The sequence below is a fragment of the Theropithecus gelada genome, chromosome 13 (assembly GCF_003255815.1).
Source record: "Theropithecus gelada isolate Dixy chromosome 13, Tgel_1.0, whole genome shotgun sequence".
In the NCBI taxonomy this organism is placed as follows: Eukaryota; Metazoa; Chordata; class Mammalia; order Primates; family Cercopithecidae; genus Theropithecus; species Theropithecus gelada.
Window position 1 is genome coordinate 45,405,845 of NC_037681.1, and position 20,311 is coordinate 45,426,155.

Consider the following 20,311-nt stretch of genomic DNA (forward strand, 5'->3'; position numbering starts at 1 on the left):
GCCTGGCTAGTTTTTTTGTATTTTTAGTAGAGACGGGGTTTCCCCATGTTGGCCAGGCTGTTCTCAAACTCCTGACCTCAGGTGATCCACCCGCCTTGGCCTCCAACTGCTGGGATTATAGGCATGAGCCATCCTGCCCAGCCTACTTATTTAAAAAAAAAAAAAATCTAATGCCACACCGAGGAGCCACCCTGTAATAATTGTGGATGTACTGGCCCTGAAAGAAACCCACTAGAACACGAACAATGGTTATTTCTAGGTGGAAGGATCATGGGTGATTTAAATTTTCTTTTAATTTTTTTTTCTTTTTTCTTTCTTTCTTTTTTTTTTTTTACTGTTCCTTGAGGAGCAGGGCCACCTCATAGGCCATAGGCAGTGTATGCAATGGTTTCAACTTTCTTTTAAAACGTATTTTGTATTTTCTACACTTCATGTAGTGAGTGCGTATTTTTAATTTTTAATTTTTTCCCCTACAACTTAATGCTCAGAAGTGAGCATGTATTTTTAATGGCAGAAAGTAAATATAATTAAAAGTGTTCTTCATCACCAGGGGCCTTGTGGGTAGCTGTCTAGACTCTTCTAATTACGTTTCAGAAATCATTATGTAAGAATATATGCAAAAACAAATCTATGATAATAGAAATCAGATAGTTGGGCCAGTGGGTTGACTGGAAAGGGGGACTTTGTGAGGGGATTAGCAATGTCCCACCTCTTGTTTGGGCGATGGTTACACAAGTGTAAAAGCAGTCGTCGAAACTCAAGGTACTGAATGCTTAAATGTGTGCATCTTACTGCATGTTAATTATATTGCAGTAAAACAGGAAACCCTGGAAGAGAAGAAAACATCCGTGCAAACAATCCCAGGGCTGTTTTGCAGTGCTGGCAGTGGGTATACTAGGAGACGGATGGTCAAGGGCCTGTGCCAGCACGCACCAGGACTCTTACCAGCAGCCCAGCACCAGTGAAAGGGCTTATTGAGAACTGCTGGTCGGGGCTGCAGGCTGGGGCCGCAGGCTACAAGACAACTTACGTGCTGAGTAGCAAGCAGTGGAAGCTGACCCGGGAAGTCCATCCAGTTGGCAGCTGGGAGGCTGATGGTGCCGGCAAGGCAGTGGGTGGAGGCCTTTACAGCAGGACCATCTGGGTGTCAGACCTGCCTTTTGGACACTGCCATTAGCATTGCTGACTCTCAGGGGACCTTCAATGACAAAACCTGACTCTCCTAGGCCTCTGGCACTGTCTCAGCACAATCACAGACATAGCTGAGCAGATCTGGGTATGGATTGATTTTTCTTTTCTTCTTTCTTTCTTTTTTTTTTTTTGAGACAAATCTTGCCCTGTCGCCCAAGCTGGCATGTAGTGGCATGACCTCGGCTCATGCAACCTCTGCTTCCCATGTTCAAGTGATTCTCCTGCCTCAGCCTCCCGAGTAGCTGGGATTACAGGTGCCCCCCAACCTGCCCCACCCACCACCCCCGGCTAATTTTTTTGTATTTTTAGTAGAGACGGGGTTTCACTGTGTTGGCCAGGCTGGTTTTGAACTCCTGACCTCAAGTGATCCACCCGCCTCAGCCTCCCGAAGTGCTGGGATTACAGGCGTGAGCCACCACGCCTGGCTGAAGGATTGATTTTTCCATTTCCTCCTTGGGGCTTTTGTGACCTCACAGCTCACAGTAATGCCATTCTCCTAAGAACACAGAGGCTTTAATGACCTTATTCACCTGTTCCTTAATGTGCTGGCTTGTGACATCTCTGTGTAAGGACCTATACTCCCTGGCTAGGAATAGTATATTTTTTTCTAATGGCACACTGAAATGGATTAATCTCAGTGTGTCCTTTGCAGGCCGGGGGTTAAGTGTGAAGACCCTGCAGTCAGACAGCCCTGGGTTTGAATCCAGCTACCCCGTGTAGCAGTTAATGTGACTTTGGAAATGTTACTTAACTGCCCTAAGCCTCATTCTGCTCATCTGTAAAATGGAGATAGACCCCACCTCAGTGTTGTTGGGAAGATTAGGTAAAAAATGCATTCAAACCTCCTAACAGTTCCTGACCGATTGTGAGAGCTTTATAGATGTTAGCTGATGCTCTGATGCTGATGTTAATTACAGAGCTTGTAATACATATTTTACCATCAACCGATCCTTTTAATGACAGTGTGGCAGTAACAGGGTCACCCTCTCCAGGGGCCTGAGGGTCTGCATTGGAGGAAGGGTTTTCCACTCCTCATTTAGAGCTTTTCAGGAGCTGTCTCTTTCCAGCTGCGTTCTCACTCTGTCTGCTCCTGGCTTCTTGCGGTGGGCAGAATCTGCTTGAGGGACTTCCTTCCTCATGCAGGTGTTCCCAGAAGGCCCATGCGTGTTAGAGCTGCTTCATTAAAAATGGGTCTTGGCTCTGCTTGGCCTGCTGCTTACTTGGCATTTTTAGTAGGTCTCAACCTAGTACTTGTTTTGCATTTTTGCAGAATTCTGGTGCTTGCTTCTGATTCTGTTTTGCATTTCAAAAGTGTTGCTTCTGAAATTTCTCTTTGGCACCATGACCACCCTGGCCCTGGCTCTACGTTTCGGAGGCTCTGGGCATGGCGCCTGTCTTGTGTTCTGGCACTACGTGCATGCTGCAACAGTCTCTCTGATGATATATTTGGGCGTTTGAATGATTGATCTTGGATCTTTAGCTTTTTCAGAATCTGCGTCTTAAATCTGTGAGTTCGTCTGTATATTTAAAGCACTTACACTTGATCTCAATCAGTTTGGCTCCATAACAATAAAGCTTCCTCTGTTTCTATATTTGACACTGTGTGTTCATTGAGAAAGCTGAAGGTGAGTAACCCTGCTTTTTATAGGCTGCCTGCTGACCACAATAGGAAACTGGGCATATTTTGGGAAAGGGGAAAGCATAAATGTGTTGTAAAGCCCAAATCCTGATTTCTAACACTATTGTCTTCATGTGATAGATTCTACTCGCTATGATGCAAGCTCTTTGAGAGTACGAGTTATTTATTGGAATGCTTCTTACCCCCAGAGTCCACATGCACTTGAAAAAATCAAATGCCTCGAGGTGCCAAATAGTAGGTATTCAGATGAATGAATTCCCATGAGGAGCTCAGATCACCTTAAAGAAAGCTGTATACGGAAGCATTAACTTTTTTCCCTTTGCTCCCATTTATTGGGATTGCTGGAGCTTAAAAGGCTTACAAAGCACTTCCTTCCAAAAATGTAACCAATACATTACTTACACTGATAAATAACATTTTTAAAGTGAATACCAATCAAGTTATAAAATACCAACAATAAATTAACAGTAATTTTATCATCAAAGCTACAAAACACATTTTGGATTCTAAGGACACAACTGGAGCCAGGTGTCAGGACCACCTTAGCAGTTCATCCCTAGCCTGGGGTCACTGGTTCCCAAAGACCTGCACTGCTGGTGTTAGAAGCAGCCTGCATCCCTCAATTGTTCCCACCTAGGGGTTGGGGGGGCACACCAAGGTGGCACATCTGCCCCGATCTATTCAGAGACAAAGCAACAACAGCTCCCGTTGTTATTGTTGTTAAATAAATTATTCCTATAACATTTATTTATTTATTTTGAGACAAGGTCTCGCTCTGTCACCCCAGTTGGAATTCAGTGGCACAATCATAGCTCATTGCAGCCTCGAACTCCCTGGCTCAAATGATCCTCCCGCTTCAGCCTCCCGAGCAGCTGGGACAACAGGTGTGCATCACCATACCCAGCTATTTTTTTTTTTGGGTTCAGATGAGGTCTCACTGTGTTGCCCAGGCTGATCTCAAACTCCTGTGCTCAAGCCATCCTCCTACCTCGGCCTCCCAAAGTGCTGAGATTACAGGTGTCAGCCACTGTGCTCAGCTGATTATATAATATTTTACAGTGCTCTTGAGCCAGCAGTCATTGAAGCTGAGATTGTACCTTTCCCCCTTTCATAGTCATTATTCACTTCATGCTATTTGAAATTTGAATGTCACCTCCCCACTGACAACCTCTCGGGAAGGTCACCAGTGCAGGCCTGAGGGCCAGGCCCTGTGCCTTCACCTGCTTCTCAGTTCTCACTGCTTCTTCCTCTCTCAGCCATTTTTTCTTCTCGAAATTCACCTCCCCTAAGCTGTCAGGACCTAGTGCCCTGGGGTCCTTGTCTCCTTTTGTGATGATGGCCTCTGCTCTGGGCTGTTCCCAGCCCACCCATGTCACACACTCACCCGGTGTGAACGGGCAGGTGCTGGGAGGCTCTTCCTGAAGCCCTCTGCTGTCCTCTGCCTCTGAATGTCTCCTTGGAAACCCCTCCCACATGAAGGGAGGGAGAGCAGCAGATGTAGCCTGTGTTCCACCCACCTCATCTCTGGTCCTCTACTCCGATCCCACATGTAACCATTTGGCTATGGGGCAGGTGGACACCAGTCAGAAGCCTCTGCTTTCTTTCTGACTTTCTTTTGTAATTCCCTAGCACTTCACTGCAGGCTGGAGACCAGATATCCCCCGACCTCCCCACGTCACACACTAGCCCAGTGTGACGCCCCCAAGTTTGTCACACTTCCAGCTGGACATTTATAGTTCAGGGCCTTGTCTTGCTCTTCTTCCAGGAGAGAGACATTCTTAGTGGCCTCCTGGGAGGTTCAGAGCTTGCTCCATTTGTTTATCCACGGGAAGTAGATTCCTTACGCATTCTAAGAGCACCATAGAAGGTGATAGTGGCTGTTATTTAGTCATAATGACAGCACTCCCCTCTTGGCCTGGCATTTAAGGGCCTTTCACCATCAGTCCCCTCCCTGACACCTGCAGCTTCACCAGTGCTACTCTAGACAGGCTGGCTAGCTGATATCTCTCAGAACATTCCCTTGTGCTTGGCACCCCCACGCTTTTACTGATGCTGTTCCCCCTGCCTGGAATGCCTTCCTGTCTTGTCTTTGTCCACCTGTTACTGATACTTCATCTCCATGGGGAGGCGTCTAAACCAAAACAATGTCTCCACCCTCTGAAGGAAGTCCTAGCACGCTGGCTGTCTGACCTCAGTGACGCTTGTGCTTTCTTTCATTATGGCCTCATGCTGTCACTCTAAGGGGACAGGGAATTGTGCATTCTATTTCTTTTCACCTTCTATGTCTAAAGGACTTGATGCATTTTGTGTTGCATGCCATGTGTGCATGAATAAACAAAATGACTTCTAGATCTTCAATCAGCTCCTTTGGTTCCAAATTCCAGCAAGAACAGAGCCGAGCAAGTTTAGAAAACAGTTCCTGTATGTATACGTGTGTGCATGCGTGCTTTAACTCCAAGATTCCAAATCTTTAAAAGACAACTTTTGCTCATCAGATTTGTAAGGAGTTTTATCCTGAAGAGAAAATGGGAGAAATAGTAAAAATTACGTTTATTTTAAATGACATGAGTAATACTCCTGCAATGATGTCAGTGCTCTGTGTCTCCACTGTCCAGTGTGGTAGCCATTAGCCACAGGTGGCTAGTAAGCACATAAAATGTGGCTAGTTTGCTGGAGGAACTGAATGTTTTTATTTAATTTAATTTAAGTAGCCACAAGTGACTAGTGGCTACCATATTGGGTAGTGCAGTTTAACTCGTTCCTCACCCCTCCATCCCTAGGCGCCCCCACCCAGCTCTACGCGGTAACCAGCGTTAACACTGTGCTGTGTATCTATTACAGATCTTTCTTTGTTCATAACAGCATATTTCATGCACATAGTTACATACGCACCCCGTTGGTTTGGCCCGTGAGGGTGCACACAAACGGAATCATATCATAGGTGTTTTACAGCCTCCTTTTTAGTTTTTGTTTTTTTGTTGTTTTTTGTTTGTTTTTTGTTTTGTTTTTGAGATAGACTCTCGCTCTGTCACCCAGGCTGGAGTGCAGTGGCATGATCTTAGCTTACTGCAACCTCCGCCTCCTGGGTTCAAGCAATTCTCCTGCCTCAGCCTCCCGAGTGGCTGGGACTATAGGCGCCCGCCACCATGCCTGGCTAATTTTTTTGTATTTTTAGTAGAGACGGGGTTTCACTGTGTTAACCAGGATGGTCTTGATGTCCTGACCTCGTGATCAGCCTGCCTCGGCCTCCCAAAGTGCTGGGATTACAGGCGTGAGCCACCGCGTCCAGCTACAGCCTCCTTTTGAATTAACAGTATGTTTGAGAGCTGTCTGGGGCGGTGCTCAGAGCTCTGCTTCATTCAGTTCAGCTGCTGCCTAGTGTGCATTGCATGACTGTTTCCTTCCTTATTTAGTCAGGCCTCTGTCTTCTTTTTAATATTAAAACATTTTTTTTCTTTTGGAAAAACAATAGAGATGGAGATATTGCCATGTTGCTCAGGCTGGTCTCAAACTCCTGGGCTTAAATGATCCACCCACCTTGGCCCCCAAAGTGCTGGGATTACAGGTGTGAGCCACTGCACCTGGCCTATCCAGTCCTCTATTGATGAGCATTGTAGGTTGTTTCCAAACAAAGGCACCAGATCCATCTCTTACCTGCTTCTCTGTGCATACGAGCAGGTGCAGATACCCAGACACGGGCTTTCTGAGCCAAGGGGAGGAAAAGCGTCCATATTTCTCCTGTGGTGCTCTCACCCCTGGTTCTCCTGGACCGTGTATGCAGGGTCAGGGCTGACATGTGTATGAGCCATAAGTCTGAGATGCGGCTGGGGAGCCGTTATTTATTTAGTTTTTTTAAGGAAGCTGACAGTTGTGTCCTACTCTGATCTGTTTCCACTCCCCACACTGAGGAGCTGAAACTTAGATTTTATCAAACAGGCTGTGATGGGCCCTAAAAATACTGAGACATTAATAACAATTTGAAGCTGACAGACACAGACAGCAGGCATCTGCAAGCTGAGTCAGTGCAGACTTGAGCAAGATCAGGAAGGCTCCACGCCTCGTTTTCTAAGTTACATTTCTCAAGCCTCGTTCATTAAGCTTATCCTGGGGCACAAGCGTAAGAAAACTGGGTTTAAGGACCTATGTGTTGGCTAGCATTTGAATATTAGGTGTCGAGCAATGAATAAAACAAAGATTCACCATATGATCTGTACCAGACTCACTTTTCCTTTTTTTTTGAGACGGAGTCTCACTCTGTCGCCCTGGCTGGAGTGCAGTGGCATGATCTCGGCTCACTGCAAGCTCCGCCTCCCGGGTTCACGCCATTTTTCTGCCTCAGCCTCCCAAGTAGCTGGGACTACAGGCGCCCGCCACTGCGCCCAGCTAATTTTTTTTTTGTATTTTTAGTAGAGACAGGGTTTCACCGTGTTAGCCAGGATGGTCTCGATCTCCTGACCTTGTGATCTGCCTGCCTCGGCCTCCTAAAGTGCTGGGATTAGGGATGAGCCACCATGCCCAGCCTCTTTTTTTTTTTTCTTTTTGAGACAGAGTCTCACTCTGTCACTCAGGCTGGAGTGCAGTGGCACGTTCTCGGCTCACTGCAACCTCCGCCTCCCGGATTCAAGTGATTCTCCTGCCTCAGCCTTGCCACCCCACCCAGCTAATTTTTGTATTTTTAGTAGAGATGAGGTTTCACCATGTTGGCCAGGCTTGTCTTGAACTCCTGACCTCAGGTGATCCGCCTGCTTCGGCCTCCCAAAGTGTTAGAATTACAGGCGTGAGTCACTGTGCCTGGCCTGTACTGGAGTCACTTTCTAAGTAAGCAAAGGAGGCCAGACCTTGGGCACAGCAGAAAAGCCAGGGTCAATTAAAGCGAGGTGAGAAGCCATCACTTGTCTCTGGTGGCCACAATGTATCTTGTCTGATGCTTTTTTTTCCCCTCTTCCTGATTTCAAACCATGCTAAAATGAAGATTATTAAAGATTCAATACTAATGTAGGCTAGGCGAGCCCCAAAGTGAGGCTTAGTCTGTGAGGGTTCTTGGCTTTGCCCAGGAAAGAATTCAGGGGCAAGCTAGTGATAGAGTAGAAGAAAACAGCTTTATTGAAGTGGCAGCATTACAGCTCCAGTGGTGTTCGAGCTCCATGACTGCTCCTGCAAGGCAGGGCTACCGCGTAGACAATCTGTCTGAGAATGGTGGCTCAGGGCAGTTTTGCAGTGGTATTTATACCTACTTTTAATTATATGCAGATTAAGAGGCAGTATGTGCAGAAATCTCTAAGGAAGGGGTAGTAACTTTTGATTCATCAGGTCATTGCTGTGGAAAGGGACAGTGACTCCTGGCTGTTGCCATGGCAGTAGTAAACTGACATAGCACACTGGTGGGTGTGGCTTATGAAAAGATGCTTCTGCCTTGCCTTGTTTTAGCTAGTCCTCAATTTGGTCCAGTGTTCAAGGCCCCCTCACCCCCACCCCAGAGTCAAGTCCCGCCTCCTACCTCGTTACACAATATTTTCCCTGTGATTATTGGGGGCTTCTAATGAATTTATTTATTTATTTATTTTGAGACTCTGTCACCTAGGCTGGACTGCAGTGGTGCAATCTTGGCTCACTGCAACCTCTTCCTCCCGGGTTCAAGCAATTCTCCTATCTCAACCCCCTGAGTAGCTGGGATTACAGGCACGCGCCACCATGCCCGGCTAATATTTATATTTTTAGTAGAGATGGGGGTTTCACCATGTTGGCCAGGCTAGTCTCGAACTCCTGGCCTCAAGTGATCCGCCTGCCTCAGTCTCCCAAAGTGCTGGGATTACAGGCGTGAGCTACCGCATCCAGCCGGCTTCTGATGATTTTAAAATTCCACTCTGGAGGAGCTAGTGATGGCTGATAAGAAAATGAAGGAGGAAAGCAGTGCACAGCAAGTGACAGCCCTTCCATTTGAAATGTCCCTCCAGCAGCCGGGAGTGGGAGATATTTGGCGGGAGTGGGAGATATTTGGCGGGAGTGGGCCACTGTCAATGAAGAGCTGAGGAAGGGAGAAAGGTGGAGTGGACGTGGGAAGAGATGGAGGGCGCAGAGGCTCAGAGGGACAGACTGTTCATCTGCTCATCTGACAAGCTGTGAAGGCACACACACAACATTGGAAGGGTGAAGATATCCATTCGGATTAAGGCAGAGATCCACATGTGTTAATGGAAATGAAAACAAAGGAGAAGATTCACTGTTGTTTAATCCTCCACAGGCCAAGCTTTTTTTTTTCTTTCTTTCTTTTTTTTTTCTGAGACAGTCTCGCTCTGTCGCCCAGGCTGGACTGCAGTAGCAGGATCTTGGCCCACTGCAATGTCCGCCTCCTGGGTTCAAGCGATTCTCTTGCCTCAGCCTCCTCAGTAGCTGGGATTACAGGTGCACACAACCACACCTGGCTATTTTTGTATTTTTAGTAGAGACGGGGTTTCACTATGTTGGCCAGGCCGGTCTTGAACTCCTGACCTCACGATCCACCCATCTCGGCCTTAGAAAGTGCTGGGATTACAGGTGTGAGCCACTACGCCTGGCCAGCCAAGCTCTTTTCTTTTCTGCACATCCCCTGTCCTAATGTAATCGTAACTTTCATAGTTTTGGTCCTACTTTGGATGCAGTTGAGTATATATCTTTCTCATTAAATGCTCTGGCCTAGGAATGTTTCCATGTGGTTGCCTAAATTATGTCTTATTTGTTGCTGAAATTATTTTGCTGTCTTCCAAATTATGTCATGGAGGTTTGTACTTACTTAATCGATACCTTTCAGCCAGCTGGCTAAGCTCCACTCAGAGTTGCTTTGTTTACAAACATCCTGGTGAAGTGTGTCCTGTGCCTGTAATTGGCAGCTGTGAGAGAAATAGATGCTGGTTCTGGAAGGCTCCTGCCTGTGGCTTTCCCCCCTGAGTTTTCATCAGCTTTTCAATGTATCTGTTTTACTGGGCAGTCTTCAGACTCTGGCCCCAGTTCCTCTTGTTTCTTATGGCTGGTATCAAACCTCGCACATCACCCTGGTGGTGTGGTTTTATTGGTGCCAACCTTCCTTAGTGGTGGGATGAGTTTCTAATCCAGTTTGCATTGCCAGTGTGGCTATGAAGCTCCGGGGGTGGGGTCCCCGCTTTCGTCATCAGTTCCAGGCGCTCAGCTTCTCCCTCTGGGTGCTGGCAGTTGTGGATGTGGGTGGCTGTTACTCAGTGCTTGGGCCATCTGGCCCTTCCTTTCTGTTCTCTTTTCCCCACCACCCAGGCTCCGGCCCTTATTTTCTCTTCTTATCTTTATTTTTTTTGAGACAGGGTTTTGCTCTGACACCCAGGCTGGAGTGCGGTGGGTGTGATCTCAGCTCACTGCAACCTCCGCCTCCCGAGTTCAAATAATTCTCCCACCTCAGCCTTCTGAATAGCTGGAATTACAGGCACATGCCACTGCACTGGGCTAATTTTTGCATTTTTTGGTAGAGACGCAATTTTGCTATGTTGCCTGGACTGGTCTTAAACTCCTGGGTCCAAGCGATCCTCCCACCTCAGCCTCCCAAAGTGCTAGGATTACAGGCGTGAGCCCCTGCACCCGGCATCCTTATTTTCTTATGCCTTGACTTCTGCTTCTTCTCTAGATGTTCTCCCTTCTTCTGAGCTCTTTAAACTCAAATTCAACCATAGCCAGACCCATGGCTACCCATCCTAATACACCATTCTCATCCTCCAGTACCTCCTCTTCAGAAAGACCTCAAATGACTCCCCGCAGCTGCAGAATGCCACCGAGTTCCTCACCTGGAGCTTCTTGCAGCCTTGGGGCCCACAGGACTGCTCCTTGGAATCTGCCCTCTAGCTACTCTCAGGCCTTTCCTGCTCCCAAAGAGACCATTGAAATTCTTGAGTCTTAAAAATATGCGTACCTTTTGACTCCATTGCTGGAAATCCAGTCTAAGGAAATAATCCACAAAAGGGAAACAGCTATAATGTCTACACACTCTTTCCAGCATTGTTTTAAATAGCATGAAAGTGTAAACAAGATATACGTCAAACAATATGGAAAAGATTTGATGCATTATTGTGGATCTTCTCACTGGAATTTGAAGCACACATTCAAAATGATAATTATGATGACAATTCAACACCAGGATAAACACTTAAGAAACAGAATGAAGAGGACTAGGGAGCTGCCAGCTACAGAGCCCAGTGTGTGTCCCAGCACATATTCGGTGTTTTGCTCACCTCCCACAGACAAGGAAACCCACAGAGGGTGTGGCACACCTGCCTGAGGTCACATAGCTCATGGTCCCAGTTTTGCTGAATTCCAAGGCATGTTCTTCTTATGCTATAAAATACAAAACTGTGTATGTTATTTAAGCTATTTAATACTTTATTTTTAGACAGAGTCTCACTCTGCTTCCCAGTCTGGAGTGCAGTGGTGCAATCTCAGCTCACTGCAACCTCCACCTCCCAGGCTCAAGTGATCCTCCCACCTCAGCCTCCCAAATAGCTGGACTACAGGTGTGTGACACCGTGCCTGGCTAATTTTTGTACTTTTTGTAGAGATGGAGTTTCGCCATGTTTCCCAGGCTGGTCTCGGACTCCTAAGCTCAAGTAATCCACCTGCCTCAGTCTTTATTGTGCCTTTTGTCTCCAACTAGACTGTAAGAGCCTCCAAACCAGTCCTGTCTTGGCAATGTCTCATATTGCCAGGTAGCTTTTGGCACAGTGGGAGGACCCGTAATGGATACTCAATATATGAGTCAGCAAATCTTATTCTCCCTCCAGTTGTGACCAACCTGGTGTGGGGCTGGTTGGTCACTCTAGGGGGTGGCAGGAGAGGCTCTGGCATGATGCTGGGATGCTCTTGTGCTCCCATGGCTCATCAGGCTCCTGAGCCAGAATCCTCCACCAGTTACCACCTCTACTCAAAGGAAGCATCTTTGGCTGAGCACAGTGGCTCATGCCTGTAAACCCAGCACTTTGGGAGGCCGAGGAGGGTGGATCACTTGAGGTCAGGAGTTCGAGACCAGCCTGACCAACATGGCGAAATCCCATCTCTACTAAAATACAAAAGTTAGCCAGGCATGGTGGTGTATGCCTGTAATCGCAGCTACTCAGGAGGCTGAGGCAGGAGAATTGCTTGAACCCGGGAGGCAGAGGTTGCAGTGAGCCAAGTTCGCGCCACTACACTCCAGTCTTTTTGACAGAGTGAGACTCCATCTCAAAAAAAAAAAGAAAGAAGCATCTTTGCCTTCACTATCTGCCAACTTTTTTTTTGAGACAGAATCTTTCTGTGTCGCCCAGGCTGGAGTACCATGGCACGATCTAGGCTCACTGCAACCTCCATCTCCCAGGTTCAAGTGATTCTCCTGCCTCAGCCTCTTGAGTAGCTGGGACTACAGGCGTATATGCCACATTAGGCTAATTTTTGTATTTTTAGTAGAGATGGAGTTTTACCATGTTGGCCAGGCTGGTCTCGAACTCCTGACCTCAAGTGATCCTCCTGTCTCCACCTCCTAAAGTGCTGGAATTACAGGCATGAGCCACCATGCCTGGCCTATCTGCCAATTTTTTAAAAACTTTTTATTTTGAAATATGGATTCATGGGCAGTTGCAAAAAAATGCACAGAGAGGTCCTGTGTACCCTTCACCCAGCCTCCCCCAGTGTGAACATCTGCATAACTATAGTTCAGTATCCACACTAGGAACTTGATGGTGGTACCATCCACAGAGCCCATTCAGATTTCATCAGTTACACGTGACTTTTCAAGAATAATCTGTTCTGGAAATTGTCCTTTCCTACTTGAGCACATTTTCTTCATATCCCCACCTGGAATATTTACTCTTAGTTCAAATCTCCCACATCTCCGAAGTCAGAGGGCCTCCCTGGCTCTGTTCCTGACTCTGTTCCTCACTTCCTGTGTGATCGTGGGCGAATCAGGCAACCTCTCTGAGCCCTGGTTTTCTCTTCTGAAGACGGACAATACTAACCTCATGGTATTTTATTTTTTTAACAAAGTGCTCAAGTTAGGCAGTTAAAATAATAGGCAGTCAGGAAATGTCTGTTTTCTTTTCACCCTTTCTGACATGGAAAACCCTCTTTCTTACCAAACAATGGAATCCTTCTCTTTTAAATAATGTTCAAAATTAGTCTCCTCGGACACCTTCTATCCCATCTCTAGTTTCCTCAGCAACCCTGCTCTGTGTGTGCGTAACAGTTAATTCGTATGATCCTGATTATATGTTCCATGTTCCTGGTGAATGTATTTTCAGTTCTATTTTTTACCTACCAATAATACAAGGTATTTGCAGGCAGAGACCTCAGTTCTTTAATTTTACAAGTCAACATATGAGATAAGAGCCTAGGTTTAGTGCCATCTGTAAAACAAGGATAACTGTATCAACCTCATAGGCTTTTTGTAAAGATTAAAATGAAAGAATGCATAATGCCTGGAACAGACAAGCTCAAAACACGTTAGCTGTTGCTGACGGTCATCATGACGCCGGTCATCATGACGCCCTTTCACTTGTGTTTCCTCATGGAGCTTTGTCCTTGGGTAGGGTCTCATTCTGTCACTCAGGCTAGAGTGTAATGGTATGCAGTGCAGTGGTATGATCACGGCTCACTGCAGCCTTGACCTCCTAGTCTCAAGCAATCCTCCCACCTCAGCCTCCCAGGTAGCTGGGACTACAGGCATGCGCCACCATGCCTGGCTGATTTTATTTTTATTTTTAGAGATGAGGTCTCACTTTGTTGCCCTGGCTGGTCTCAAACTCCTGGGCTCAAGTGATCCTCCCACCTTGACCTCCCAAAGTATTGAGATTACAGGTGTGAGCCACCATGCCTGGCCTTGGATTTAGATGTCTTAACCGTGATTGGTACTTCACATCCAAGAATAAAATAAAGAGAAAGGACATTAAGGGCTATCGTTGCTCCAACATTCCATTTTTTTCTACCCTGCCTTTTTTCTCCTAAGTTGGGAAAAAGATTTTAATAATAATTATCATAGTAATACTGATGATGATGATGATGATGAAAGCTAACAATTACTGAGTTCTTATTGTGTGCCAGGAATAGTTGTAAGAACTTCACTGTGTTAACTTATCTAGTCTTCACCACAACCCTATTAAGTAGATTCCCTTCCTCCCATTTTGCAGATAAGTAGACCAAGGCACATGAGATTGTACAGCTTGCCAAAGCTGGAACTGTATTTGAAACCAGGCTTTCTATTTCCCCAAAATGGTTGGGATAAAATTTTCCTGCTGTTAGTGGTCCCGAGAGACAGAGAATGGAAAAACATTCTGTTTATTTTCATCTATTCTTTGCTTGAAGAGCATATCGAAGCCGAAAGAAGCCTGTAGTTCGTGAAGAATTGAAGCCCTGACATTAAATCAATCAGACACTTTTCTCTCCTTTTAAATTCCCATCCTCAATTAAGGTGGCAATCAGATTAACCAAGATTGGCCGGAAACGGGTGAGCATCTCGGAAGCTCCAGAGCTCCAAAAGGTCAGGCCACTGACAGCTACTGATTTGTCTGTTACTTCAGGCAAGTCTCACCCACACTGTCTCCCCAGGGAGAACTCAGATGCTGTTTAATTCTACTCCCAGTAAGATCTATTTGGAAACTCAAATCCTGCCTCCTTCCCCAAATTCATTTTCATCAGCATTTCCTCTTGATCTCTTCAATCCTGAATCTTTCCCAGACGAGATATAGGTCCCGGCCCCTGCAGATGTGCCCCTCTGCTGCACACCAGTCCTGCAGCCACGTGGTGCTGTTCGATTTCCTTATCACCAATAAAACAAAACCAGGCTCTGCCTGTATGATTCCTGGCTTTAATTACCAAAGGCAAATTGCTGCGTCACTCAGAATAATGAAAAACTGGAAACAACAGAGAATGATTAAATAAATCAGGATCCAGTCAAAAGATGAAATAATAAATAGTCATTAAAATTAAGTTTTGAAACATTTTCTTTTCTTTTCTTTTTTTTTTGAGATGGAGTCTTGCTGTTGTCGCCTAGGCTGGAGTGCAATGGCACGATCTCGGCTCATTGCAACCTCTGCCTCCTGGGTTCAAGCGATTCTCCTGCCTCAGCCTCCTGAGTAGCTGGGATTATAGGCGCCTGCCACCATGCCCAGCTAATTTTTTTGTGTATTTTTAGTAGAGACAGGGTTTTGCCATGTTGGCCAGGCTAGTCTTGAACTCCTGACCTCCTGATCCACCTGCCTTGGTCTCCCAAAGTGTTGGAATTACAGGCATGAGCCACCATGCCTGGCCAAAAAATCTTCAGTAAGAAAGTAAGTGCTCACAATATAAGAAGAAATTAGGTTTTAACACTATCCTGTAGGATCCCTATTTTATGCATATATATTTAAAAATATACATAAACATGGACACAAAAACTAGAACAAATACACTGAAATTCTAATAGTTATCTTTGAATTACATAATTCTAAGTGATGTTCATTTTCTTTCTTCCCCCGTTTTATAAATTTATACCTGTGAGCATCTATTCCTTTTAAATTCAGAAGCAAGGAAAAAGGGAAAAGAAAAGAGGGAACATTTTTGTTTTTCTTAAAATTGTCCCTATTGGAGGGTTATTGATTTTTTGTTTCATGGATTCACCAGTACTTACCAGCTGTCTCCACCCCTCACATCTCACATGTCACCTCTTCCAGGAAGCCTTCCTAGATTCATTAAACTCAGAGATTTCTTCAGTTTTATGGACTCCTTAGTCTCATTGTGACATATCCTTGACCTTAAATGTGTGCAGGTTTTGTGTCCCCAGCTAGAGAGTAAGTTCCTCGATGACAGAACCTGTCTATTTTAAACTTCCTTCTCTTCCCCACGCTACCCAGCAAGTGCCCTGCAAACTGCTGGGGTCCATTAATGTCAGTGAACACAAGTGCCTCGTGGAAGTCACTTGAATGAGACACACCTCTCTCTCTGAGCTTTGTTCCATTTCCTCCAATTCATTTGGAGGGGGTGTCCATGCCATTAGCCCTGGGTCAGATTTTATTGTAAATTGTTTAAAAAGAATTCCATTTGCTTTGGTAGGAATGATCAAGTCCAGCCCTTGTCTTTACAAGAAGATTATAAAGCTGAGAAAATAAATACAAACTATATTGAGCAAAAAGGCATTTTTCTTGGTGAATGGGGATGAGGGAGTTGATGTTTATAAGAAGGAAAGGAAAGGCCAGGAGGGGAGGTGACTTCCCCGAGTCTCACGCTGATCAAAGGCAGGTGAAGTCACACATCACGCCAGCTTTCCTCCAGCCCTGCTGGGCTCAGGATACTGTATTGAGGTCAGAAGAAAATGAGACCTAGGAATTTACAGTTTATCTTGGGAGAAGAAACGATGAGTCACTGAAATAACTTTGCCTGAACAAGCAGTGGGAGAAGATTATATAAGGTGATACAGTGCGAAGGATGCACAGAGGTTGAGCTGGCAGAGAGCACGCTGTGCCTGTGGTCGGGGGGTGTTCTTCATGGAAGGCTTCCAGGGAGCTCAGCAGGTGTCAGGATCCGCCAGGTGTCAGGTCCGTGGCGCTGACTCTCCTGCTCTTTCAACATCTCCAGCTTGTGACCGGTCCCCGTCACCCAAACATCCTCTCATTCACAGCTACGGGGCTGTGTGGCTCCCCCAGTCTGCTTCTCTTCCAGCCTCCCAGACCTTCTCACTGTGGATTCTGGCTGCTGGACACAGAGTATTCCAGGAGGCAGGGCATGGGTGAGAGGACCCCCTACAGTGGAGGAAGGACTTGAAGATGAAGCAACTGTCCCCACCTCTATTGGGGCATCCCTTGTTAAATCCTAAGTTGAAGGGTTGACATTTAATGCAGCACAGGCCTTGCTACCTGCTTGACCATGAAGCAAACTAAATTAAATATTTGCCTTAGAGCTACATAAAGAATGAATTGAAGCGATGAGACTGGCCAGGTGCCCGGGACTGAGTGGCAGGTGTTAAGGAGGCTTCCAGCAAGGTGGCTGTGGCAAAGGAGAGCACAAGATGAACTTGGGAAATTGTTAGAGGTATGTTTTTTCGAAAGTGATGGAAGAATTAGGAAGTTTCATGGCAGAGAAGAACATGCTATGTGACCTTGGGCAGGGCACTTAACCTCTCTGATCCTGCCTTTTTATGTGTAAAATGAGAATAATAGTATCTACTTTATGGGGTTGTTACAAGTCTTATATAAAATATTTGTAAAGTGCTTGTCCTAGTGCTTAGTGCAGAGCTGGTGGTAAACCCTGGAATTTTTTAAAATTTATTTTATTTGTAGGACTCTTATCAATGAAGAACTTTGTATCCAACAATAATAAACAGACATATTGCAAGTTACATTTTGTAGAAGAAGCAAATAAGACTGGCTGCAACAAAAGAAATTAGATACCTGCATTCTAGATTCTTTATACAAACAGTCCGTTCTATAAATAGTAGAATTAAATGCAAACCAAATGCTTTTAAAAGTTTGTATACCTACATGGCAATTACAATCTCCACATGCTAAAAAGAACAATAACACAGAACACAGTATTCTTAATGATTATAGCACATTTAACACCTTCAGCCATCCTCTGGGTTTTCAGATCATATTGGCAACTGAAATTTCACATCCACATGCGCTTGCTTGGCTAAGGTCACTGTTTCAGAGAGCCTTCTGACCATTCTAGCAGCTTCCTCCAAGTGGTCACAAGCAAGAATTTTAAGCCCACTGTCTACTCTCGGTGCCTTAGCATCATCAACTCGTGTACCTTGTAACCCCCACAACAGGTATTTTAATTTCCACATCTTTTACTGCCATGACTGTACCCTGTGCAAAAACACCACACTGCATGATTCCTCCAAAAATGTTGACCAGAATAGCCAGTACCTTTTTATCTGAAGTGATATGCTTAAGTGCTTTTGTTACTTGATGGACTGTAGCACCACCACCACCATCAAGGAAGTTGGCTGGAGTCCCTCCCCAAAGCTTTTTTTTTTTTTTTTTGAGACGGAGTTTTGTTCTTGTTGTCCAGGCTGGAGTGCAGTGGCACCATCTTGGCTCACTGCAACCTCCGCCTCCCGGGTTCAAGCGATTCTGCTGCCTCAGCCTCCTGAGTAGCTGGGATTACAGGTGCCCGCCATCACACCTGGCTAACTTTTGTATTTTTAGTAGATACGGGTTTCACCATGTTGGCCAGGCTGTTCTCGACCTCCTGACCTCAGGTGATGTGCCCACCTCGGCCTCCTAAAGTGCTGGGATTACAGGCATGAGCCACCATGCCCAGCCCCTGAAGTTTTATTATATCCATTGTGGGCATGGCCAAACCAGCACCATTTGCTAGACAGTCTATATTTCCACTGAGGTCAATGTAGTTGAGATCTGCCTTAGCAGCATCTTTGTCACTTTCATCTTCCTGGGTTCAGTCCTATAAATCAAAGATTTTCTTTTGGTGATAGGCTGAATTAGAGTCAAAATTGATCTTTGCATCCATCACAGCACAGCTCCATCTGAATCTTTCACCGCTGGATTTATTTCTTATCATGGTTGCATCATATTTCAGAAAAAGGCTGTAAAGCTTGACCGTGTTTTCTGCTGCAGAATCCACAGTATTAGGTGGAAATCCCATCTTCTGTTCAAGCCGGAGAGCTTGTTCCTTTTTGATGCCTTCTACAATATCAACAGGTTCTTTAATTGCATCAGGAGTCTCAGCAGCAACATCTGCAATGTTGACATCACCATATGAACTTCCTATTAATACAGGACCTTGAAATGACCTTTCCATCACTATTGCAGAGTAGTCTTCTCCCCTGGGGTACTTTCGCTCCAATGCTTGATTGCATATTCTGCCCTTTTCTCCCATTTGCTTGGTGAACAACTTTTTCCCAATCATTTGTGAGGAAACATCTTTTGCTTCTTCTGGAGGGAAAACTGTCTTCACTCCTCCTTTGAGGCCACTTTCAAATGTTCCTTTTCCTCTACCATCCACTAAAACCTGCGCCTTCATCTCAACATCTTTTGAACCTGCTTCTTACTACTTGTGAGTCCCAGAGAACTTGCCAGCACTACTCATAGTTACAGTTTATCCTGCACATGTTATTTCTTTCTTCTGTACCTACTTTTTTGGCAATTGCATAAGCTTCATCTGGTGACTTTGCCACACATATCCTTTGGGAACAGAGATGCCAGCTTCTTGCAATAATTCCATACTCATGTATTCATGTAGTGAGAGATTCCTGTGCTGTTTTTGCTGTACTTGGAGTCCATGGTTATTCAACAATCCAGAACCTCCTAGAGCTTGAGCAGTGGCCCGCAGGGCCATCCAGGGCAGGTGGCTCCGAAGGGTGGCTGTAGCCAACAGCCGGCTGTAGAACATGGAGGCTGCCATTTCTGAGTCAGACCCATCCCCTCGGTGCCTTCCGCAGCCATACAGGCCCCTGGAATTTTTTTAGATTTTAAAATCAGCATGAGAGAGACTGGAGTGGCAATGAAGGAGAGGAAATAAATCAAAGGAAATAATGTATCTCAGTGGGCCTGGCAGGTGATGCTGGGTTACTAGTAGGGAGTTTGGGGGAAGGGACCTAGATTTTGAAAAGTATGATGTAGTGTTTGAGACTTTGTTTGTTTCAAACCACCAATCGCCCTGAGTAGGGGGTGGCTGTGATCAAGGGGACAGCTCAGTCAGGCAAACAGGATCCAGCAAGCAGGCCAAAGAAGAAACAGGGCTGCGACACCTAGGGGTCATGGGGACCCAGATGCTGCTGGTGGCCCAGGTGAGGGTCCTGCGTCCTCTGTGGTGAGGCTGCCAGCAGCTGCAGGATCTGCTCTCACATGTTGGACAGACAAGGAGCTGGTGGCACCTCACCCTGGCTGTGTGCCGGAATTGTGTTGGAGCATTTTAAACACCTCTGGGTCCTCTTCACAGCACAGGGGTCATTCTGATGAGCAGCCAGGATTACCGCCACAGGCCAAGCCAGGAGCCAGCTAAGGGGGCTGGGGGAGTGAGGACAAAGCAGTCTAGAGGCCTTGGGCGGACAGGAGGAACTCTGACCCAGGCTCCCTGATGTCCGGCATGTCTGCCTGGAGAGAGACTGGTCCCAGTGAGCCAGGCCTCAGGAGCTACAGGTGTTGGCAGCCCTAGAAGATGGGCTGGGCACCAAGTTCAGGAACAGGAGCCAACTGTTCTATAACAGGAACTTTTCCCCAGAGTTCCCCTGGGAGCACTATCTTGCAAGCACCCGGAGATCCTTTGCTAAGTGCCTCATAGACTTTGACTTACTGACTTTGAAATTACTGACCTTGAAATTCATCATTGCTTTTCTGCTCAATCACACCGTCGTCCCTTCATTTGACAAACCTGTATGAGCACCCCCTGCCACCACGACCCGTGGGTTGGACCCTATTCCAGCCCTGGGACACAGTGGGGACAAATGGACAAAGGTCCCATACTTGAGGAGCTTACCTTCTAGTGGGGAGATGGAGTGTAGACATGATGAACTGTGTCCATTGG

General features: G+C 46.1%; 1 protein-coding gene and 1 pseudogene across 2 annotated transcripts in view; one reads left to right on the forward strand and one right to left on the reverse strand.

Annotated features, from left to right (window-relative positions):
• The window catches only part of EFR3B (EFR3 homolog B), a 113,853-nt gene that overhangs the window by 18,905 nt on the left and 74,637 nt on the right, over positions 1–20,311 (forward strand). The gene's annotated exons all lie outside the window — the stretch shown is intronic.
• LOC112604666 lies at positions 17,409–19,198 on the reverse strand (annotated as a pseudogene).